Source organism: Lampris incognitus, chromosome 2 (genome assembly GCF_029633865.1).
Source record: "Lampris incognitus isolate fLamInc1 chromosome 2, fLamInc1.hap2, whole genome shotgun sequence".
Taxonomy (NCBI): domain Eukaryota; kingdom Metazoa; phylum Chordata; class Actinopteri; order Lampriformes; family Lampridae; genus Lampris; species Lampris incognitus.
Genome location: NC_079212.1, coordinates 5,506,184 through 5,530,269, shown reverse-complemented (window position 1 = coordinate 5,530,269; position 24,086 = coordinate 5,506,184). Strand labels below are relative to the sequence as shown.

Sequence of the window (24,086 nt, the reverse complement as noted above, 5' to 3'; positions counted from 1 at the left end):
TGCCTCCTCCCATACATGTGGAGTCACCAGCCACTTCTGTTCACCTGACAGTGAGGAGTTTCACCAGGGGGACGTAGCGCGTGGGAGGATCACGCTATTCCCCCCAGTCCCCCCCCCCCGAGTGACCAGAGGAGGCGCTAGTGCAGCGACCAGGACACATACCCATCCACCTACAGACATGGCTAATTGTGTCTGCAGGGACGCCCGACCAAGCCGGAGGTAACACGGGGATTCGAACCAGCGATCCCCGTGGTGGTAGGCAACGGAATAGACCGTCACGCCACCCGGACGCCCCCTTTATCTGCATTTTTAAACGGTCCACAACTAATAGCATGTGAAAGGGCGACATTTCTTGTGCGAGAATGACAACGAATACTCTTAATTATATGTTTAATATAAAATTCATACAACTACTCTGCCTGAGATAAGAATTATATATATCTATATCTATCTATCTATCTATCTATCTATCTATCTATCTATCTATCTATCTATATATATATATAGATATAGATATATGTGACACAGATACAAAAGAATGTGTTATAGGAGCAGTGTAAGTATGAGTCGTCTCCATACAGGTACTGTATACTTACTACACACACACACACATCATTATTGCGTCATGACAACTCCGAGTCACCGGGATGAATTTAGCTTGACGAACGTCTGGGAAGCATCTGGATGACCGGCGTCCCATTCAACCACCTGCACGAGAACGCGTTTCTCTGGCGTGTTCGGCTCTGAGGGACAATCGACCTCGGCGTTCGGGTCTTGCGCAGCACACATACAAATCAATACCACATTTGTGCGGCTCCGTGTCGGGAGAGGAAAACATCCTTAAATAACGGGCGTCTCCAAGGAGACTTTCCCTAAGAGGAGCCGCGGTGGTCGTCAGCATGAGGGCTGCTCTTGGTCCTCCTCGTCGCTCCAGTTGTCGGATCCGTCCGTCCCGAAGTAGCGGTCTCCGAAGTCCCCTGAAATCATTAAAAACACACTCAGTTACACCTGCCTCGTATAACCAGGTCACAGAACAAATAACACAGTGTAGTGACCTACTTCCAGGTACACCTTCACCACGGGGACCAGAGACGGCCCCTTTCAGACGGCGGGTTCAGGGGTTAGCAAGGGGGGTTGTGGGTAGACACCAGGCTGAGGTTTGGATAGTGTGAACCGTTCACTTGAAGTGAGTTGGAGGAAATAAACCACCCCCCCGGCGGCGTGGTCAAAAGAGAAGCGGTCTCGTCTCCCTTCTTTCACCCTCCACAATGTACATGTGAAGGTCCTTGAACATCCATCCATTATCCAAGCCGCTTACCCCACCCGGGGTCGCGGTATGCTGGAGCCTATCCCAGCAGTCACTGGGCGGCTGGCGGGGAGACACCCTGGACCCCCCCCCACACACACACACACACACCTAGGGACAATTTAGGACGGCCGATTCACCTGGCCTACATGTCTTTGAGTCACCTGGCCTACATGTCTTTGAGTCACCTGGCCTACATGTCTTTGAGTCACCTGACCTATATGTCTTTGAGTCCCCTGGCCTACATGTCTTTGAGTCCCCTGGCCTACATGTCTTTGAGTCACCTGGCCTACGTGTCTTTGAGTGACCTGGCCTACGTGTCTTTGAGTCACCTGGCCTACGTGTCTTTGAGTCACCTGGCCTACATGTCTTTGGGTCACCTGGCCTACATGTCTTTGGGTCACCTGGCCTACATGTCTTTGAGTCACCTGGCCTACATGTCTTTGAGTCACCTGATCTACATGTCTTTGAGTCACCTGGCCTACATGTCTTTGAGTCACCTGGCCTACATGTCTTTGAGTCACCTGATCTACATGTCTTTGAGTCACCTGGCCTACATGTCTTTGAGTCACCTGGCCTACATGTCTTTGAGTCACCTGGCCTACATGTCTTTGGGTCACCTGGCCTACATGTCTTTGGGTCACCTGGCCTACATGTCTTTGAGTCACCTGGCCTACATGTCTTTGAGTCACCTGATCTACATGTCTTTGAGTCACCTGGCCTACATGTCTTTGAGTCACCTGGCCTACATGTCTTTGAGTCACCTGATCTACATGTCTTTGAGTCACCTGGCCTACATGTCTTTGAGTCACCTGGCCTACATGTCTTTGAGTCACCTGATCTACATGTCTTTGAGTCACCTGGCCTACATGTCTTTGAGTCACCTGGCCTACATGTCTTTGAGTCACCTGGCCTACATGTCTTTGAGTCACCTGGCCTACATGTCTTTGGGTCACCTGGCCTACATGTCTTTGAGTCACCTGGACTACATGTCTTTGAGTCACCTGATCTACATGTCTTTGAGTCACCTGGCCTACATGTCTTTGAGTCACCTGGCCTACATGTCTTTGAGTCACCTGGCCTACATGTCTTTGGATTGTGGGAGGAAACCCATGCAAGACAAGGGGAGAACATGCAAACTCCACACAGGACGACCCCCCAAGGTTGGACTACCCCGGGGCTCGAACCCAGTCCCTCAATATGTTTTCATCTAAACGAGGTCCAAGAACTGTAAGTGGGACATCCATACAAATGAAAACGCTGTAAAGCCACAGCTGTGGCCAGGTGGCGCTGTGCTAAACGGAGACCAGCTGGGACGCCGCATGTAAAACGCATAATTAAAACACAGGTTTTTGTCCGAGGTTAGTTTCTGCCCCCAACATGCACGCACACTTAAATCTCGTGCATAAACCACGACAACAGACACCCCACCAGGGCTCTGCAGGCCCTGACAGCGAATCGATGACCGCTTCATTATTTAGCGTCTCTTCATTAGCGGCGCCTCGTTTCGGATGAGCTCTTCTTCTCCTCGCAAGGGTCAAAGTGATTAGGGGTGGACTTTTTGGGGGGGGGGGTGGGGTTTCTGCCCTTTTTCTCCCCAATTGTATTTGGCCAATTACCCCACTCTTGCAAGCCGTCCCGGTCGCTGCTCCCCCCCCCCCCTCTGCCGATCCAGGTGCCATTCCGGACTCACCGATACCAGGGATGACGTGTAAGAAGTCATCCAGACTCTTGTCAACGGCGGTGGTGATGATTTTGACCTGGGGGAAGGCGTAGGCCACAGAATGAACGCCGAGCTCCGCCATCAACAGCGACACCAGCACTATTTTATCCTCCTGCACCTCGTGATCCTGCAGACACACGTTACCACAGTCAGCAGCGAGCAGATACAGGCCATTGTTACCTAACGGCTAATGGAGCGCCACATAGTAGCGGTATCACAGTAGTACTATATAAAGTAGTACATTTGCTACATAGTAACGCTATCACAGTAGTACTATATGAAGTAGTACATTTGCTACATAGTAACGCTATCACAGTAGTACTATATGTAGTAGTAGTACTACATTTGCTACATAGTAACGCTATCACAGTAGTACTATATGAAGTAGAAGTAGTAGTACATTTGCTACTTAGTAACGGTATCACAGTAGTACTATTAGTACATTTGCTACATAGTAACGGTATCACAGTAGTACTATATGAAGTAGTAGTAGTAGTACATTTGCTACATAGTAACGGTATCACAGTAGTACTATATGAAGTAGTATTAGTACATTTGCTACATAGTAACGCTATCACAGTAGTACTATATGAAGTAGTAGTAGTAGTACATTTGCTACATAGTAACGGTATCACAGTAGTACTATATGAAGTAGTAGTAGCAGTACATTTGCTACATAGTAACGGTATCACAGTAGTACTATATGAAGTAGTAGTAGTACATTTGCTACATAGTAACGCTATCACTCATGAAGGGGTTTGTCTTGTAACGCTACTATCAACAATTACTTCATGTTTTTGGTTTTTGGATTTTTCCCCTTTTCTCCCCCAATTGTACCCGGCCAATCACCCCTCTCTTCCCAGCCGTCCCGGTCGCTGCTCCGCCCCCTCTCCCGATCCGGGGAGGGCTGCAGACTACCACACGCCTCCTCCGATACATGCGGAGTCGCCAGCCGCTTCTTTTCACCTGACAGTGAGGAGTTTCACCAGGGGGACGTAGCGCGTGGGAGGATCACGCTATTCCCCCTCCCCCCTGAACAGGCGCCTCGATCGACCAGAGGGGGCGCTAGTGCAGCGACCAGGATACACACCAACATCCGGCTTCCCACCCGCAGACACGGTTAATTGTATCTGTAGGGACGCCCGCCCAAGCCGGAGGCAACGCGGGGGTTCGAACCGGCGATCCCCGTGTTGCTAGGCAACGGAGCAGACCGCCACGCTACTCGGGCGCCATCGACAGTTACTTTTAAGACAGCCGCTCATATTGTTCAGGCTTCTGCTGACGTTACCAAGTGTGCTGGACGCGCTTGTGTGCGTCGTACTAATTACTCATCTAGCAGTTGCTGCTCATTATACAGCTCGACCCGGTTTGGCTCCCATCAGAACCAGGATCGCGACGACTGACGTGTGGCGATCGTTTCAAAACCCCGCTAAGCCCGCCGGGAAACGGGTCGACTTCCTGACAGCGAGCGTCACGTGGGTTCGCATAAAAGTGCTTCCTGTGACCACGAGGCGCGTCGCCACCGCAGTTTTACCCAAACACGCCTGTTCGAGCTCCACCCACCAGCAGCACCCGCACGGCCATCATGGCTGCCGCCCCGGTGGACACGGTGCTGTCCATCAGGATGACGTGATCCTCACCGATGTCTTTGGGCAGACGCAGGTAGTGCAGCTGGAGAGGCCACAGAGGAGAAGGCACGTTACCATGGCTACCAAAGCAGGAAGGGGGCACATGTAGTTACCACGGCAACACAGCGAGCGGAAGAATGAAGGAGAAAGAGGAGAGGGTGTGACGCGTGAAACAGTTTGACGAGTTTTCCCGCGAGCGGGGGGGGGGGGGAGCCGCGGTATCGTCGCCGCGTCGCGGGACGAGACGACGACGACGCCGCCGCCCGGAAGTCCGACAGTCCGGAAGTCCGTCACCACAGCCGGGACGCGAACCCGCGTCTCCCGCTCCGCAAGCGACAACGTTAACCAGTCGACTAAAGGGTCCCACCCGTTAGTCGAGGACCAACGTGTCTACTTATCCGTTGTCTTGATAATCAATAATCAATAACGAGCCGATAATCAATAATCCAGTTTCAACAGTCCAGGTGAGGAAATCACAGAAAGTTGGATCAGTTCATCTGGATTCTCCTTTTTTGATATTCCCTTTTTCTCCCCAGTCGTACCCGGCCAATCACCCCACTCTCCCGAGCCGTCCCGGTCTCTGCTCCGCCCCCCTCTGCTGATCCAGGAGGGCTGCAGACTACCACATGCCTCCTCCCATACATGTGGAGTCACCAGCCGCTTCTTTTCACCTGACAGTGGGGAGTTTCACCAGGGGGATGTAGCGCGTGGGAGGATCACGCTATCTCCCCCCCCCCCGAACAGGCGCCTGACCGACCAGAGGAGGCGCTAGTGCAGCGACCAGGACACATACCCACATCCGGCTTCCCACCCGCAGACACGGCCAACTGTGTCTGTAGTGGTGCCCGACCAAGCCGGAGGTAACACGGGGATTCAAACCGGCGATCCCCATGTTGGTCGGGAACGGAATAGACCGCCACGCCACCCGGACGCAACGTTTCTTGAGCAAAATGATGAACTGACTCAGCTTTGTGTGGATGTGTTTGTGTTGGTGGAGTAAATGGGTGGAGTAAATGGGTGGAGTAAATGGGTGGAGTAAATGGGTGGAGTAAATGCAGAGAGAACACCGCTGCGGCTGTGTTTCTGCGTCTGTGTATTCGTGAGGATCTGGCCATAGTCACGAAGGTCAACAGGACGGCGGTCGTTGCGTCCACCTCTGGTTCTCCCGAGTCCAGGTTGGTCTGGATCAGGATTTTGCCGATGCGGACGTCCTTGCACACGGCCCTGAGGGCCGGCTCCATGGTCTCCCCCGCCCGCAGGATGGACACGCCCGTTATCTGCCAAGAGACCGCCACAGCACTACTTAGTATGTCTGGGTGGACCCCCATCAGTCATCCAGGAACACACGATGTGAGAACCAGGGAAGAGGCCATCCCTGGTGCTCACTGTAGACTTGAAAATGTTTCACCATTACCCCAAAAGGGGGGAGGGGGGGGCATGTTTGAAAGACGCCAAATGAAAGCAAAGTTCTTTTTGTGACCAATCTTTTTTGTCTCGATTTCTGCATGTAAACTGCGATGGATAAAACAGCACAACAACAACATAGAAAGAAAGTAAATGCCACATTCCATACATACATACATACATACATACATACATACATACTACATACATAGATACATACATACATACATACTACATACATAAGTCAAGTCAATTTTATTTGTATAGCCCATTATCACAAATTATAAATAAATAACAAATTGTATATATATATATCATCCAACTTTGTTTAGCTTTTATCTATAGTACATCTATAAAGTCTGGTGTGGTCTGATGTGGGTCTGGTGTGGGTCTGGTGTGGGCCAGGTGTGGGTCTGGTGTGGGCCTAGTGTGGTCTGGTGTGGGTCTGGTTTGGTCTGGTGTGGGTCTAGTGTGGGCCTAATGTGGTCTGGTGTGGGTCTGATGTGGGCCTGGTGTGGTCTGGTGTGAGTCTGGTGTGGTCTGGTGTGAGTCTGGTGTGGGTCTGATGTGGGTCTGGTGTGGTCTGGTGTGGGTCTGGTGTGGGTCTGGTGTGGGCCTGTTGTGGTCTGGTGTGAGTCTGGTGTGGGTCTGGTGTGGGCCAGGTGTGGGTCTGGTGTGGGCCTAGTGTGGTCTGGTGTGGGTCTGGTGTGAGTCTGGTGTGGGTCTGGTGTGGGCCTAGTGTGGTCTGGTGTGGTCTGGTGTGGGTCTGATGTGGGCCTGGTGTGGGTCTGGTGTGGTCTGGTGTGGGCCTAGTGTGGTCTGGTGTGGCCTGGTGTGGGTCTGGTGTGTTCTGGTGTGAGTCTGATGTGGGCCTAGTGTGGTCTGGTGTGGTCTGGTGTGGGCCTAGTGTGGTCTGGTGTGGGCCTAGTGTGGTCTGGTGTGGGCCTAGTGTGGCCTGGTGTGGGTCTGGTGTGGTCTGGTGTGGGTCTGATGTGGGCCTAGTGTGGTCTGGTGTGGGCCTAGTGTGGTCTGGTGTGGGTCTGGTGTGGTCTGGTGTGGGCCTAGTGTGGTCTGGTGTGGGCCTAGTGTGGTCTGGTGTGGGCCTAGTGTGGTCTGGTGTGGGTCTGGGTCTGGTGTGGTCTAGTGTGGTCTGGTGTGGGCCAAGTGTGGTCTGGTGTGGGCCTAGTGTGGTCTGGTGTGGGTCTGGTGTGGTCTGGTGTGGGTCTGGTGTGGGCCTAGTGTGGTCTGGTGTGGGCCTAGTGTGGTCTGGTGTGGGCCTAGTGTGGTCTGGTGTGGGTCTGGTGTGGGCCTAGTGTGGTCTGGTGTGGGTCTGGTGTGGTCTGGTGTGGCCTGGTGTGGGTCTGGTGTGGCTTGTGTCAGACACGGGGAGAACATGTAAACCCCACAAAGAGGACGACCCGGGACGACCTCCAAGGTTGGACTACCCCGGGGCTCGAACCCAGGACCTTCTTGCTGGGACGCGACTGCGCTAACCATTGCGCCATCGTGCCGCCGATATAAGTATAAGTAAGTATGATATAAGATATCGAAGAAAAAAAAAGGAAAGGCGTCTTTTGAGCAGATGTCCTCATCTAAATCCTCCTCCTACCGATGGAGGCTCGCTTCACCACGTAATAAAAGCCGGATGTCACCACACGCCATCAGAAACAGAAGAAGGCAATCAGACGGCCGGCGAACCGTTTTCAAATGTGCAGTGAGCCTCCGCTGTGCCTTCTGTGTTTGGACACATCTAGCCGGGGGGGTTGGAAAGCAGAGAGAAGACACTCACCCCTTTCCCGTTGTAGCTGCGGCCCTGGTACTCCTGGCCCTGCGGAGTCTGGACCACACACGGCTGTCATGACAACGGGAGGGGACGGTGTCATTTTGCTGGGATAATCTTTTTAGTACAACACAATTCACCTTGACATTTACCAAGGTGTCGAAACGAGGAAGTCCGCTCACTTGAGTCGGTAGAAAGGTCAGCGCGTGCTCGATGAGCAGCCTCATCAGTCTCTTTGAGTAGAAAATGAATTCGTCTCGACTGGTCTCCCTGTTCCTGCAGGGGAGAAATGGGACGTGGACGTTACTCGTCTTGTTAACAGGACAAAAGGCTTCAGTTAAAGGACGTGTTCACTTTTTTGTGACCCAGAAACCATCATGATGTAGTCCGTCCTTTTAGAGAACAGAAAGCTCGGAGTACAGCTCCCTCCGTTCATTTCATGTTCATTCAGACTGTGTCTCGATGACGGCGGGAGAAAACCCCCCATTACATTTGAGATGATGTTTTGCTGTCGGCATAGTTTTACATCCCAAACTCCTGTGAACCGCCACAATTTTCAGACCAGGAAGACGCGTAGCCCGGCGGCCTTACAGCGTTAGCAATTTTCACCGAAAAATACCCAGATTTTTCAACCGGATTTTGTGCTTCCACGGATACAAAAGTTGTTCCTGTTCGTGTGAGGCTACGCAACAGTGTCCTCTTGTGGCGAAATTCGGCATGCTGGGTGGCTTTGAAAAATAAGAACCGAAAACGCTGAGCCTTGAGCGTTAGCTACAACCGCGTGTTTGCAGATGACACAATCCTGTAGTGTGATGACTAACGGCACACATGTGGTGAGGAAGATGCAGCACGTGTTCACGTTCCAAAGAAAACGGATGTGCCGAAGTGCAAAATAAAGTCATTTTATGTTGATGAAAAGCAGGTTTGCGACTATTTTGTTGATGAAATGTATTGTAGCGAATTCAGGGGGGGGGCAGCTGGGAACCGCCGCCACAGCCAGGAAGCGAACCTGGGTCGCTCGCACTACAAGTGACTGCGCTAACCAGTCAACTAAGCAGTGTTTCTCAACCCAGTCCTCAAGGACTGGGTTGAGAATCCTGCAGATTTTCATTGTAACCCTGCTTGTACTTACTCAACCAGTCATCTCACAGCACTTAATTATGCAAGGTGTGCAAACAGGTACCTATTCGGGGTTGCAAAGAAAATGTGTAGGATAGGGGGTCCTTGAGGACTGGGTTGAGAAACACTGAACTAAAGGGTCGGACCATTTAGTTGACTGGTTAGCGCAGCCACCCGTAGTGCGGTCGACCGGGGTTCACGTCCCGGCTGCGGCGGATTCCCGGCTGCCTCCTGAACTCACTACATTGGCGTCAGCAGTGGGATGGCGAGACCGTGAAGCCATCGGAAGCACGTGCGCCCAGAGGCGTGAGGTATGCTGAAGTGCGGCAACACACATCTCGGAGGGGAAGGACCACGGATGTGTAGACTCACTAGCCCTTGGCTACCGGGTTGGACCTTTTAGTTGACTGGTTAGTACAGTGGCTGCCCCTGAATTCGCTACATTATTAAAACACGTCTCACTGTACTGTTATTGTCCCATTTTCAAACAAGGAAATTAAACATCATGATTTTGGAAGGCTTAAACGACCGCCCCGCTGGACCGCGTTGAAGCCCAGCGAGAAGAAAAGTCGTCACTTTCTCGCTACTGAAGAGCAGGGGCGATTCTAGGATCAGAGCTTTAGGGGTGCTGAGCACCCAGAGTGCTGGCCGGCCAGGCAAGATAAATTTGGAGGGGTGGATCAAACCATTTTCGAAGCATGGGGGGGGGGGGTGCTGTATTTTTGTTGTTAAAATATTCCGTTTAAGCCATATACCGGATATGGTTTTGACATTTCTTCAGCTTATTAGAAATGGGCATACAGTAAAAAATAAAAATCTCTTCAATTTTAGGGGTGCTGGGGTTCAATTTAGGGGTGCTGCAGCACCCCCAAAAATGGGCTAGAAACGCCTATGCTGAAGAGTCAGTCAGGTTTTGGTCTGTATGATTCCCACCCTCCCTTTTTCTCCCCAATATTACTTGGCCAATTACCCCACTCTCCCGAGACGTCCCCGGTCGCTGCTCCACCCCTCTGCTGATCTGGGGAGGGCTGCAGACTACCACACGCCTCCTCCCATACATGTGGAGTCACCAGCCGCTTCTTTTCACCTGACAGGGAGGAGTTTCACCAGGGGGACACAGCGCGTGAGAGGATCACGCTATTCCCCCCAGTTCCCCCTCCTCCCTGAACAGGCACCCCGACCGGCCAGAGGAGGCGCTAGTGCAGCGACCAGGACACATACTCGTGATCCTTAATGATACCTGACCATGTTTTACTAAAATCTGGGTTAAAAAAGTGAAGCCATCCTTTAAATTTGAACAAAGGTGCTGATGAACTCATCCATCCATCATCCATGTAACATTATCTTTACCTTCTTAGTCAAACTCAGCGTTGCAAGGGGGGTTTTCCCAGCATGCACTGGGTTAAAGACAGAGGCATGCCAATCCACCACAGGGGCCGACACACAGTCACTCACATCATTCACACTGATGGACAATTTACGACTCCACCGCAGAAGAAGGCCCTTATCAAGGCCTGTTATCTTATCTCAGGATACTGAGCTTAGCGCTCGCTTCAACTTCTGTCATCATTACTAGACTCGTCATCCGGAGTTTGTTACCACAGCGGAAAAGAAATCCCCGGTTGTTGCTCCGCCCCCTCTGCCGATCCGGGGAGGGCGGCAGACTACCACATGCCTCCTCTGGTACATGCGGAGTCACCAGCCGCTTCGTTTCACCTGACAGTGAGGAGTTTCACCGGGGGGACGTAGCGCGTGGGAGGATCACCCTATCCCCCCCCCCAGTTCCCCCTCCCCCCCTGAACAGGCACCCCGACCCACCAGAGGAGGCGCTAGTGCAGCGAGCAGGACACATCCCCACATCCGGCTTCCCTGCCGCAGACATGGCCAATTGTGTCTGTAGGGATGCCCAACCGTTTCGTAATGTGTGTGTGTGTAGTGTTAGTGTGTGTGTGTGTGTGTGTGTGTTAGTTAGTGTAGATAGCGGGACGGAAAACTAAAGCATTTATGATCCTAACTCTTTTTGGAGGTGGTAGGTATTGTCTCAGAGAGTAAGGGGAAAATCCAAGAAAATTAAAATTATGCAAAATATGCATTTGTCTAAAAATGGCTAAAAACCGCTTTCCTCGGCATTTCAGATGATTCTGAGCATCTGTGATTTTTTTCACCTATATAAAAAAAAATTTTTCTGGGACTTAGAAATGTTTTGGCATTATGTAATATATATGCATTTTTGCACAAATGCACTTATGATCCTCATTTTTTTTGGAGGTGGTAGGTATTGTTCCAGAGAGGACCAGAAAAATAGCAGAAAATTATAATAATTATGCATAATTATGCAAAACATGCATTTTCTAAAAATGGCTAAAAACCACTTTTCTCGGCATTCCAGATGATTCTGAGCATTTGGGGGGAGGCAGTTGGAGTGGGGGGGGGGGTTTAGGGGCAGGGGGAAGGCGGTTAGCTGGCAGGATGAAGAGGAGGGAGATTTAGACGGGTGGAGAACCAAACCGCTACATTGTAGCGGGGTTCTTCTAGTGTCCATTATAATTCTGTTCTCCTCTTTCAGTGTTGTGTTATGTGAATTGCGTCAACACAACATCCATCACACGCTGTCCATCGTGGGAGAGACCCTCCTCCTCTGCTGCTCTCCCTGAGGTTTCTTCCTAGTTTTTCTCCCTGTTAAAGGGGTTTTTTAGGGAGGTGTTCCTTATCCGAGGAGAGGGTCTAAGGACAGGATGTTGTGTTGCTGTTAAGCCCACTGAGGCAAATTTGTGATATTGGGCTACACAAATAAAATTGATTTGATTTGATATGTGGAAACAGGCGTGTAAGAATTAAAACAAGATAAAACACCTCGATAACATCGTCTCTTTTGCTGCAGTGTCCAGTTCAGCTAACATGCACACGTTCACACCCAGACAGGAAACCACCACTAACACGGGGGGGGGGGGAAACATGCAAACTCCAAACAGGTGGACTGGAATCAAACCCACGACCTTGGTGTTGGGACAGAACAGTATTAACCACGCTAACGGATGTCGACCTGATGATGGTGTGCATCCCTCGGACCTGCGGCGTGCTCTCCAACACGCTGAGCGTCTGGGGCAGCGGCTGCGTCTGCTGGGCGGAGGCGAGGACGGCCCTGGGACCACGAGAGCGAGGCGGGGGGGGGTGGAGGGGGGGGAGAGAAAGGGGAGGTTATTCTGCATGAGCGCCGTCCGAGTACCGCCATGTAGATCTGCTTTACTGTGGGGGAAACCGACCGGGGTGATGCGGGTAGAAACAGCAGGCCGACCTCAACTTTGTGACCGCCACGCCAACACAAAGACACAACAAAGCAGGGCGTGTGCGGGTGTAAAACAGAAGAAAGAGGCGCAGAGGGCAAATCTCAGATGCCAGGAGAGATAGCGGAGACGGGGGGGGGGGGAGTAATTCATGTATATTCATATATATATATATATATATGTATATATATATCTGCATACCTGACACTGAGCTCACGCTGCATCAAGAAGCAAAGGCACAGGAGAAAGACAAGATAATGGCAGAAGAGGGCGCTAGTGAGTAACAGATGACACAACAGCTTCCTAAAGGGCAAGTGATGTAAAGTTGTGTAAAGCTAAGTAAAGCTAAGGCTAGCAGACTGGGAAGCTGTCATTTGGGTTAATTCAAGCGAACGCAGATATATTGTCTATCTGACAAGTGATCAGGAATACCTGTAATGGCGTCACGTAGTTACAATACAAAATATGAGTGACTGTATTCATATACAGTTACAATTTAAATGTATGGTATTCAGCATACAGTTACATTCTTGAAATTAACGGAGTCCTTAATTTTTTTCTCTTTGGTGCCATTCTTATTTTAAGACGATTTCGACACAAAATGCAGTGAAAGTGACACCGAAACGTTAGTTCAACAGTAGAGTCAGTAAACCAGTGTGCTGCAGTTTCACCTCTGTCTGAGGGTTTCCATCCTATACAGCTAAAGAAAAGGACATGGAAAAGTTCTCTTTTTCTTTACCAGATAAAAACTCATAGCCCCTTTGTGTTTACAGACTCTTCTAGCTTTGTCAATATATATTTAAGGAGACCCAAAGGCCTTCAGCCAGTTGGCGCAATAGAAGAAGCAGAACAGCCTCCTCGAGTCAGCGGTATTGTGTGAATGCTGCATATACTGTTACACAACATGTAATCCAAAGTATTTAGAATACGTTACTCGCATCGAGTAATCTAACGGGATACGTTACAAATCCCATGTCGTGACATGTATTCTGTAACCTGTAGCGGAGTACATTTTAACAGTAACCCTCCCAACACTGGGAGTGACGGACGGCCACCGTGAATGTTAAGTGAGCTACAGCTGCAGCACAACGCCGCAGTAGTTTCATTTTTCTGCCACATGGTGGAACTGTTGTCCACCGAGCCGTTGCCGTCACTTACCTCCTCCAGCTGACTGTGCACGTGCTGGACGATGAGGTCGATGGCCACCATGTTCCCCCCGCCTGAGAGAGACACACATGCACATACATACCCGTCAGGGGTGTTCCACACACTCTGTGTGTGTGTGTGGGGGGGGGTATTTGTTCACCCCTGTGTGTGCACCCCTTTAAAAAATGGAAACACGGGTGTCCGGGTAGCGTAGCGGTCTACTTCCCGGACACTGTTCAGAAAGGCTTTTGAGAGGCACTGTAATGTCTGCTGTGTACTGGTACTGAATGATGGAAAAGACATCACTTCAGGTACTCTGACTATAATGAGTGATGCAAAATACGTCATTTTTGAGACTCTAAACACTTGACTGAATGTTGGAAAATTCAAACTTAATGACACTCTTTGGTACTCAGTGATACAATATACACAATTTCTGGTATTCTTCATAACATGGAGTGGTGCAGAATAAATTGTGCAGACCATAATCTCTTGTTTCCACAGCGGCGTGTGCTGCATGACTGACACACGGTAGAAGGTGGGACCGGCCTGCTGGGCTCGACCGGCCTGTTGGGCTCGACCGGCCTGTTGGGCTCGACCGGCCTGTTGGGCTCGACCGGCCTGCTGGGCTCGACCGGCCTGCTGGGCTCGACCGGCCTGCTGGGCACGACCGGCCTACTGGGCTCGATCGGCCTGCTGGGCTCGACCGGCCTGCTGGGCTCGACCGGCCTGCTGGGCACGACCGGCCTACTGGGCTCGATCGGCCTGCTGGGCTCGATCGGCCTGCTGGGCTCGACCGGCCTGCTGGGCTCGACCGGCCTGCTGGGCTCGACCGGCCCGCTGGGCTCGACCGGCCCGCTGGGCTCGACCGAGCTGCTGGGCTCGACCGGCCTGCTGGGCTCGACCGGCCTACTGGGCTCGACCGGCCTGCTGGGCTCGAATGGCCTCTGCTGGGCTCGACCGGCCTGCTGGGCTCGAACGGCCTCTGCTGGGCTCGACCGGCCTGCTGGGCTCGAACGGCCTCTGCTGGGCTCGACCGGCCTGCTGGGCTCGAACGGCCTCTGCTGGGCGCGAACGGCCTGCTGGGCTCGACCGGCCTACTGGGCTCGACCGGCCTGCTGGGCTCGAACGGCCTGCTGGGCTCGACCGAGCTGCTGGGCTCGACCGGCCTGCTGGGCTCGACCGGTCTGCTGGGCTCGACCGGCCTACTGGGCTCGACCGAGCTGCTGGGCTCGACCGGCCTGCTGGGCTCGACCGGCCCGCTGGGCTCGACCGGCCCGCTGGGCTCGACCGAGCTGCTGGGCTCGACCGGCCTGCTGGGCTCGACCGGCCTACTGGGCTCGACCGGCCTGCTGGGCTCGAATGGCCTCTGCTGGGCTCGACCGGCCTGCTGGGCTCGAACGGCCTCTGCTGGGCTCGACCGGCCTGCTGGGCTCGAACGGCCTCTGCTGGGCTCGACCGGCCTGCTGGGCTCGAACGGCCTCTGCTGGGCGCGAACGGCATGCTGGGCTCGACCGGCCTACTGGGCTCGACCGGCCTGCTGGGCTCGAACGGCCTGCTGGGCTCGACCGAGCTGCTGGGCTCGACCGGCCTGCTGGGCTCGACCGGTCTGCTGGGCTCGACCGGCCTACTGGGCTCGACCGGTCTGCTGGGCTCGACCGGCCTACTGGGCTCGACCGACCTGCTGGGCTCGACCGGCCTACTGGGCTCGAACGGCCTGCTGGGCTCGACCGAGCTGCTGGGCTCGACCGGCCTGCTGGGCTCGACCGGTCTGCTGGGCTCGACCGGCCTACTGGGCTCGACCGACCTGCTGGGCTCGACCGGCCTACTGGGCTCGAACGGCCTGCTGGGCTCGACCGAGCTGCTGGGCTCGACCAGCCTGCTGGGCTCGACCGGCCTGCTGGGCTCGACCGGCCTACTGGGCTCGACCGGCCTGCTGGGCTCGACCGGCCTACTGGGCTCGACCGGCCTACTGGGCTCGACCGGCCTGCTGGGCTCGACCGGCTTGACAGATTATGTAAATCTACCTCCGATGCCGGGGTGTGAGCTGATAAGCAGTTCACACCCCGCCACAGAAACCCGCTCCACAGTCCACATGCAGTCCACAAACTGGGCGGGGCCCATGGGAAACTGTCGGTTGCCTTCTGTCAACAATCAAAGCCGAGTCTGAAAGCTAGCCAGCACGACTTCACGTCCTTGACATCTCTTACTCGTTACTTCCTCAACAGAAACATGAATTACGTAGGGATCACCATGAAAAGGACTTTTCGCCGTTCAAGATCCTCACTAAACCAGTGTAATATGGTTCCCTATACCAATGTCTTGGAAATCCATCAACCCTTGTTAGTCATGGGTCAATGAAGCCTGAGCTGTCAGGTGCCAGCTGACCTACTTACGCTGTCAGAATGTCGGAGCGTTTAAATATCCGCTCCCCTCGCTTCTGGGGAAGCGCAGCTTGACAGGTCATGAAGGGAGCGCGATTCCGAGCAGCACACACGGGTCATATTGCCTACTGCTTGGTAGGCAATATGGCGCCCATGTAGCCAGTTGGCCAGACTCCCTCTGTACACGGCGCTGCCCTGGTCGGTCGGGGTGCCTGTTCAGGGGGGGAGGGGGAACTGGGGGGGAATAGCGTGATCCTCCCACCCGCTACGTCCTCCTGGTGAAACTCCTCACTGTCAGGTGAAAAGAAGCCGCTGGTGACTCCACATGTATGGGAGGAGGCATGTGGTAGTCTGCAGCCCTCCCCTGATCGGCAGAAGGGGTGGAGCAGCGAGGAAGAGCGGGGTAATTGGCCAGGTACAACCACACCAAAATGGCTGTTATTGCTGGGGGTAAAAGAAATCACCGAAAAGGCAAGTTCCACTGATTTCCACTGATTTCCACATCACACGCCACAAAAGTTAAACCTGGAACATCGGTTATTCCAGATTACCACCGAGTCTCATGGAATCACCCAAAAGCACCTGGTCACTATTAAGTCTGGACAACTTGTACAGCGTCGAGGCAACACCAGAACCACAGATGACAATCACTGACATGACACTGAGGGAAAAATCCTAAGCTCCTTAATGAGTCGCTGTACTACCTAGCACCATGACGTGAAGAGCCTTCCAAATCTCCAGCCCAGCAATGCATCTGGTGCTGCACCTTTCCCCCACCGACATGCCAGCAGACACCAGCTGCAGCCTCAGGTCAAGGCGCCACGGATCGGCTGAGGATCCGTGGCTATTCCAGGGTTACGTCAGAGGAAGATGGCGGGTGGTAGAAGTGGACGTGGACATCGAACAGCTGACGCTGCTCACTGCTGTTCGAGACACGACGAACATCCATCCACCCATCCATCCATCCATCCGTCCATCCATCCGTCCGTCCGTCCATCCGTCCATCCATCCATCCATCCATCCATCCATCCATCCATCCATCCGTCCATCCGTCCATCCATCCATCCATCCATCCATCCATTATCCGAGCCGCTTATGCTCTCAGGGTCGCTGGAGCCTATCCCAGTAGTCATTGGGCGGCAGGCGGGGAGACACCCTGGACAGGCCGCTGGGCCACCACAGGGCCCCCCCCCACCCCCACATTCATTCACACCCAGGGGCAATTCAGTACGGCTGAACCACCTGACCCGACCACCACCTTGTTCTGCTAGACTCTTCTTTCCTTTTCTCGGGCTTCAGGAAAGCGGGGCAGCGTTTTCTGTGTAGCACCTCAACAGGGAGCAGCACGGGAGAAAGGAGGGAGCAGCGAAGGACAGGAACGAACGAGAGTGAGAGCGAGATAGAGAAAAGTAAGGAGGGGGGGGATAAGTGAGGAGAGAGGGGGGGGGGGAAGTGAGGAGAGAGAGGGGGGGGAGAAGTGAGGAGAGAGGAACAGTAAGCAGGGATGGGAGAGAAAGGGAGTGGGGGAGGAGAGGGAAAACAGCTGGAGGAGAGAGAGTTGAAGGGTGGGGCTGGAAAAGAAGGAGTGATAAAGACACATCCTGGCAGAGAAAGAGAAGGAGACATGTTGACAGGGAGGACGGCAGACTGAGTGAGGAGATAAAAGAGAAGGATGGACGGAAAACGAGAGAGGGAGAGAGAGAGAAGAAATGAGAGAGAGGGGAGGAAGAAGTGAGGAGAGAGGGGAGAAAGAAGTGAGGAGAGAGAGGGGAGGAAGAAGTGAGGAGAGAGAGGGGAGGAAGAAGTGAGGAGAGAGAGGGGAGGAAGAAGTGAGGAGAGAGAGGGGAGGAAGAAATGAGGAGAGAGAGGGGAGGAAGAAGTGAGGAGAGAGAGGGGAGGAAGAAGTGAGGAGAGAGAGGGGAGGAAGAAGTGAGGAGAGAGAGGGGAGGAAGAAATGAGGAGAGAGAGGGGAGGAGGAAGTGAGGAGAGAGAGGGGAGGAAGAAGTGAGGAGAGAGAGGGGAGGAAGAAGTGAGGAGAGAGAGGGGAGGAAGAAGTGAGGAGAGAGGGGAGGAAGAAGTAAGGAGAGAGAGGGGAGGAAGAAGTGAGGAGAGAGACGGGAGGAAGAAGTGAGGAGAGAGAGGGGAGGAAGAAGTGAGGAGAGAGAGGGGAGGAAGAAGTAAGGAGAGGGGGGGGGAGAAGTGAGGAGAGAGAGGGGAGGAAGAAATGAGGAGAGAGAGGGGAGGAAGAAGTAAGGAGGGGGGGGAAGAAGTGAGGAGAGAGAGGGGAGGAAGAAATGAGGAGAGAGAGGGGAGGAAGAAGTAAGGAGAGGGGGGGGAGAAGTGAGGAGAGAGGAACAGTAAGTAGGGATGAGAGAGATAGAGAGTGGGGGAGGAGAGGGAAAACAGCTGGAGGGGAGAGAGTTGAAGGGTGGGGCTGGAAAAGAAGGAGTGATAAAGACACATCCTGGCAGAGAAAGAGAAGGAGACATGTTGACAGGGAGGACGGCAGACTGAGTGAGGAGATAAAAGAGAAGGATGGACGGAAAACAAGAGAGGGAGAGAGAGAGAAGTAATGAGAGAGAGGGGAGGAAGAAGTGAGGAGAGAGGGGAGGAAGAAGTGAGGAGAGAGAGGGGAGGAAGAAGTAAGGAGAGAGAGGGGAGGAAGAAGTGAGGAGAGAGAGGGGAGGAAGAAGTGAGGGGAGGAAGAAGTGAGGAGAGAGAGGGGAGGAGGAAGTGAGGAGAGAGAGGGGAGGAAGAAGTGAGGAGAGAGAGGGGAGGAAGAAGTGAGGGGAGAGAGGGGAGGAAGAAGTGAGGAGAGAGAGGGGAGGAGGAAGTGAGGAGAGAGAGGGGAGGAAGAAGTGAGGAGAGAGAGGGGAGGAAGAAGTGAGGAGAGAGAGGGGAGGAAGAAGTGAGGAGAGAGAGGGGAGGAAGAAGTAAGGAGAGAGAGGGGAGGAAGAAGTGAGGAGAGAGGGGAGGAAGAACTGAGGAGAGAGAGGGGAGGAAGAAGTGAGGAGAGAGAGGGGAGGAAGAAGTGAGGAGAGAGAGGGGAGGAAGAAGTGAGGAGAGAGAGGGGAGGAAGAAGTAAGGAGAGAGAGGGGAGGAAGAAGTAAGGAGAGAGAGGGGAGGAAGAAGTGAGGAGAGAGGGGAGGAAGAAGTGAGGAGAGAGAGGGGAGGAAGAAGTAAGGAGAGAGAGGGGAGGAAGAAGTGAGGAGAGAGAGGGGAGGAAGAAGTGAGGAGAGAGAGGGGAGGAAGAAGTGAGGAGAGAGAGGGGAGGAAGAAATGAGGAGAGAGGGGAGGAGGAAGTGAGGAGAGAGAGGGGAGGAAGAAGTGAGGAGAGACAGGGGAGGAAGAAGTGAGGAGAGAGAGGGGAGGAAGAAGTGAGGAGAGAGAGGGGAGGAAGAAGTGAGGAGAGAGAGGGGAGGAAGAAATGAGGAGAGAGAGGGGAGGAGGAAGTGAGGAGAGAGAGGGGAGGAAGAAGTGAGGAGAGACAGGGGAGGAAGAAGTGAGGAGAGAGAGGGGAGGAAGAAGTGAGGAGAGAGAGGGGAGGAAGAAGTGAGGAGAGAGGGGAGGGAGAAGTAAGGAGAGAGAGGGGAGGAAGAAGTGAGGAGAGAGACGGGAGGAAGAAGTGAGGAGAGAGAGGGGAGGAAGAAGTGAGGAGAGAGAGGGGAGGAAGAAGTAAGGAGAGGGGGGGAAGAAGTGAGGAGAGAGAGGGGAGGAAGAAATGAGGAGAGAGAGGGGAGGAAGAAGTAAGGAGAGGGGGGGAAGAAGTGAGGAGAGAGAGGGGAGGAAGAAATGAGGAGAGAGGGGGGAGGAAGAAGTAAGAAGAGGGGGGGGGGAAGTGAGGAGAGAGGAACAGTAAGTAGGGATGAGAGAGATAGAGAGTGGGGGAGGAGAGGGAAAACAGCTGGAGGGGAGAGAGTTGAAGGGTGGGGCTGGAAAAGAAGGAGTGATAAAGACACATCCTGGCAGAGAAAGAGAAGGAGACATGTTGACAGGGAGGACGGCAGACTGAGTGAGGAGATAAAAGAGAAGGATGGACGGAAAACGAGAGAGGGAGAGAGAGAGAAGTAATGAGAGAGAGGGGAGGAAGAAGTGAGGAGAGAGGGGAGGAAGAAGTGAGGAGAGAGAGGGGAGGAAGAAGTGAGGGGAGGAAGAAGTGAGGAGAGAGAGGGGAGGAGGAAGTGAGGAGAGAGAGGGGAGGAAGAAGTGAGGAGAGAGCGGGGAGGAAGAAGTGAGGAGAGAGGAACAGTAAGTAGGGATGAGAGAGATAGAGAGTGGGGGAGGAGAGGGAAAACAGCTGGAGGGGAGAGAGTTGAAGGGTGGGGCTGGAAAAGAAGGAGTGATAAAGACACATCCTGGCAGAGAAAGAGAAGGAGACATGTTGACAGGGAGGACGGCAGACTGAGTGAGGAGATAAAAGAGAAGGATGGACGGAAAACGAGAGAGGGAGAGAGAGAGAAGTAATGAGAGAGAGGGGAGGAAGAAGTGAGGAGAGAGGGGAGGAAGAAGTGAGGAGAGAGAGGGGAGGAAGAAGTAAGGAGAGAGAGGGGAGGAAGAAGTGAGGAGAGAGAGGGGAGGAAGAAGTGAGGGGAGGAAGAAGTGAGGAGAGAGAGGGGAGGAGGAAGTGAGGAGAGAGAGGGGAGGAAGAAGTGAGGAGAGAGAGGGGAGGAAGAAGTGAGGGGAGAGAGGGGAGGTAGGTGAGGAGAGAGAGGGGAGGAAGAAGTAAGGAGGGGGGGGGAAGAAGTGAGGAGAGAGAGGGGAGGAAGAAATGAGGAGAGAGAGGGGAGGAAGAAGTAAGGAGAGGGGGGGGAGAAGTGAGGAGAGAGGAACAGTAAGTAGGGATGAGAGAGATAGAGAGTGGGGGAGGAGAGGGAAAACAGCTGGAGGGGAGAGAGTTGAAGGGTGGGGCTGGAAAAGAAGGAGTGATAAAGACACATCCTGGCAGAGAAAGAGAAGGAGACATGTTGACAGGGAGGACGGCAGACTGAGTGAGGAGATAAAAGAGAAGGATGGACGGAAAACGAGAGAGGGAGAGAGAGAGAAGTAATGAGAGAGAGGGGAGGAAGAAGTGAGGAGAGAGGGGAGGAAGAAGTGAGGAGAGAGAGGGGAGGAAGAAGTAAGGAGAGAGAGGGGAGGAAGAAGTGAGGAGAGAGAGGGGAGGAAGAAGTGAGGAGAGAGAGGGGAGGAAGAAATGAGGAGAGAGAGGGGAGGAAGAAGTGAGGAGAGAGAGGGGAGGAAGAAGTGAGGAGAGAGAGGGGAGGAAGAAATGAGGAGAGAGAGGGGAGGAGGAAGTGAGGAGAGAGAGGGGAGGAAGAAGTGAGGAGAGAGAGGGGAGGAAGAAGTGAGGAGAGAGAGGGGAGGAAGAAATGAGGAGAGAGAGGGGAGGAGGAAGTGAGGAGAGAGAGGGGAGGAAGAAGTGAGGAGAGAGAGGGGAGGAAGAAGTGAGGAGAGAGAGGGGAGGAAGAAGTGAGGAGAGAGGGGAGGAAGAAGTAAGGAGAGAAAGGGGAGGAAGAAGTGAGGAGAGAGACGGGAGGAAGAAGTGAGGAGAGAGAGGGGAGGAAGAAGTGAGGAGAGAGAGGGGAGGAAGAAGTAAGGAGAGGGGGGGGAGAAGTGAGGAGAGAGAGGGGAGGAAGAAATGAGGAGAGAGAGGGGAGGAAGAAGTAAGGAGGGGGGGGAAGAAGTGAGGAGAGAGAGGGGAGGAAGAAATGAGGAGAGAGAGGGGAGGAAGAAGTAAGGAGAGGGGGGGGAGAAGTGAGGAGAGAGGAACAGTAAGTAGGGATGAGAGAGATAGAGAGTGGGGGAGGAGAGGGAAAACAGCTGGAGGGGAGAGAGTTGAAGGGTGGGGCTGGAAAAGAAGGAGTGATAAAGACACATCCTGGCAGAGAAAGAGAAGGAGACATGTTGACAGGGAGGACGGCAGACTGAGTGAGGAGATAAAAGAGAAGGATGGACGGAAAACGAGAGAGGGAGAGAGAGAGAAGTAATGAGAGAGAGGGGAGGAAGAAGTGAGGAGAGAGGGGAGGAAGAAGTGAGGAGAGAGAGGGGAGGAAGAAGTAAGGAGAGAGAGGGGAGGAAGAAGTGAGGAGAGAGAGGGGAGGAAGAAGTGAGGGGAGGAAGAAGTGAGGAGAGAGAGGGGAGGAGGAAGTGAGGAGAGAGAGGGGAGGAAGAAGTGAGGAGAGAGAGGGGAGGAAGAAGTGAGGGGAGAGAGGGGAGGAAGAAGTGAGGAGAGAGAGGGGAGGAGGAAGTGAGGAGAGAGAGGGGAGGAAGAAGTGAGGAGAGAGAGGGGAGGAAGAAGTGAGGAGAGAGAGGGGAGGAAGAAGTGAGGAGAGAGAGGGGAGGAAGAAGTAAGGAGAGAGAGGGGAGGAAGAAGTGAGGAGAGAGGGGAGGAAGAACTGAGGAGAGAGAGGGGAGGAAGAAGTGAGGAGAGAGAGGGGAGGAAGAAGTGAGGAGAGAGAGGGGAGGAAGAAGTGAGGAGAGAGAGGGGAGGAAGAAGTAAGGAGAGAGAGGGGAGGAAGAAGTAAGGAGAGAGAGGGGAGGAAGAAGTGAGGAGAGAGGGGAGGAAGAAGTGAGGAGAGAGAGGGGAGGAAGAAGTAAGGAGAGAGAGGGGAGGAAGAAGTGAGGAGAGAGAGGGGAGGAAGAAGTGAGGAGAGAGAGGGGAGGAAGAAGTGAGGAGAGAGAGGGGAGGAAGAAATGAGGAGAGAGGGGAGGAGGAAGTGAGGAGAGAGAGGGGAGGAAGAAGTGAGGAGAGACAGGGGAGGAAGAAGTGAGGAGAGAGAGGGGAGGAAGAAGTGAGGAGAGAGAGGGGAGGAAGAAGTGAGGAGAGAGAGGGGAGGAAGAAATGAGGAGAGAGAGGGGAGGAGGAAGTGAGGAGAGAGAGGGGAGGAAGAAGTGAGGAGAGACAGGGGAGGAAGAAGTGAGGAGAGAGAGGGGAGGAAGAAGTGAGGAGAGTGAGGAGAGAGAGGGGAGGAAGAAGTGAGGAGAGAGGGGAGGGAGAAGTAAGGAGAGAGAGGGGAGGAAGAAGTGAGGAGAGAGACGGGAGGAAGAAGTGAGGAGAGAGAGGGGAGGAAGAAGTGAGGAGAGAGAGGGGAGGAAGAAGTAAGGAGAGGGGGGGAAGAAGTGAGGAGAGAGAGGGGAGGAAGAAATGAGGAGAGAGAGGGGAGGAAGAAGTAAGGAGAGGGGGGGAAGAAGTGAGGAGAGAGAGGGGAGGAAGAAATGAGGAGAGAGGGGGGAGGAAGAAGTAAGAAGAGGGGGGGGGAAGTGAGGAGAGAGGAACAGTAAGTAGGGATGAGAGAGATAGAGAGTGGGGGAGGAGAGGGAAAACAGCTGGAGGGGAGAGAGTTGAAGGGTGGGGCTGGAAAAGAAGGAGTGATAAAGACACATCCTGGCAGAGAAAGAGAAGGAGACATGTTGACAGGGAGGACGGCAGACTGAGTGAGGAGATAAAAGAGAAGGATGGACGGAAAACGAGAGAGGGAGAGAGAGAGAAGTAATGAGAGAGAGGGGAGGAAGAAGTGAGGAGAGAGGGGAGGAAGAAGTGAGGAGAGAGAGGGGAGGAAGAAGTGAGGGGAGGAAGAAGTGAGGAGAGAGAGGGGAGGAGGAAGTGAGGAGAGAGAGGGGAGGAAGAAGTGAGGAGAGAGAGGGGAGGAAGAAGTAAGGAGAGGGGGGGAGGAAGAAGTGAGGAGAGAGAGGGGAGGAAGAAGTGAGGAGAGAGAGGGGAGGAAGAAATGAGGAGAGAGAGGGGAGGAAGAAGTGAGGAGAGAGAGGGGAGGAAGAAGTGAGGAGAGAGAGGGGAGGAAGAAGTGAGGAGAGAGAGGGGAGGAAGAAGTGAGGAGAGAGAGGGGAGGAAGAAGTGAGGAGAGAGAGGGGAGGAAGAAGTGAGGAGAGAGAGGGGAGGAAGAAGTGAGCTCACCTCGGGGCACGACGATGTCGGCCAGCCTCATGGCCGGCTCGATGTACTGCTCGAACGCCGGCTTGACAAACTTGTTGTACAGCTTGATGACCCCCTCGATGTCCCGCCCCCGCTCCGTGATGTCCCTGCGGAGGCGCCGGACCAGCCGAATGTCAGAGTCCGCATCCACAAAGATCTTCATATCCAGCAGCTGCAGGGGGGAGGGAGGGGGGGGAGGGACAAAACCCCCCGGTTATCGTGACGGTGGGCAAGACAAGTAAACCGACTGGACCTCATTAGGAGTTAAAATGTCGGGTTGGGTGTTTCCGGGCCAGGGAAAGGTGAGGAAGACCACCACGCCGCCTTACCTGAAGAAGCTCTTTGTCTGCAAAGGACATGATTCCCTCGAATATGACGACGCTCG

The 24,086-nt window shown here is 53.6% G+C and overlaps 1 pseudogene; it reads right to left on the bottom strand.

The window, feature by feature from the left end:
* Positions 1-894: 894 nt before the first annotated feature.
* LOC130107461 (uridine-cytidine kinase-like 1) overlaps positions 895-24,086 on the bottom strand; it is a 41,934-nt pseudogene continuing 18,742 nt past the window's right edge.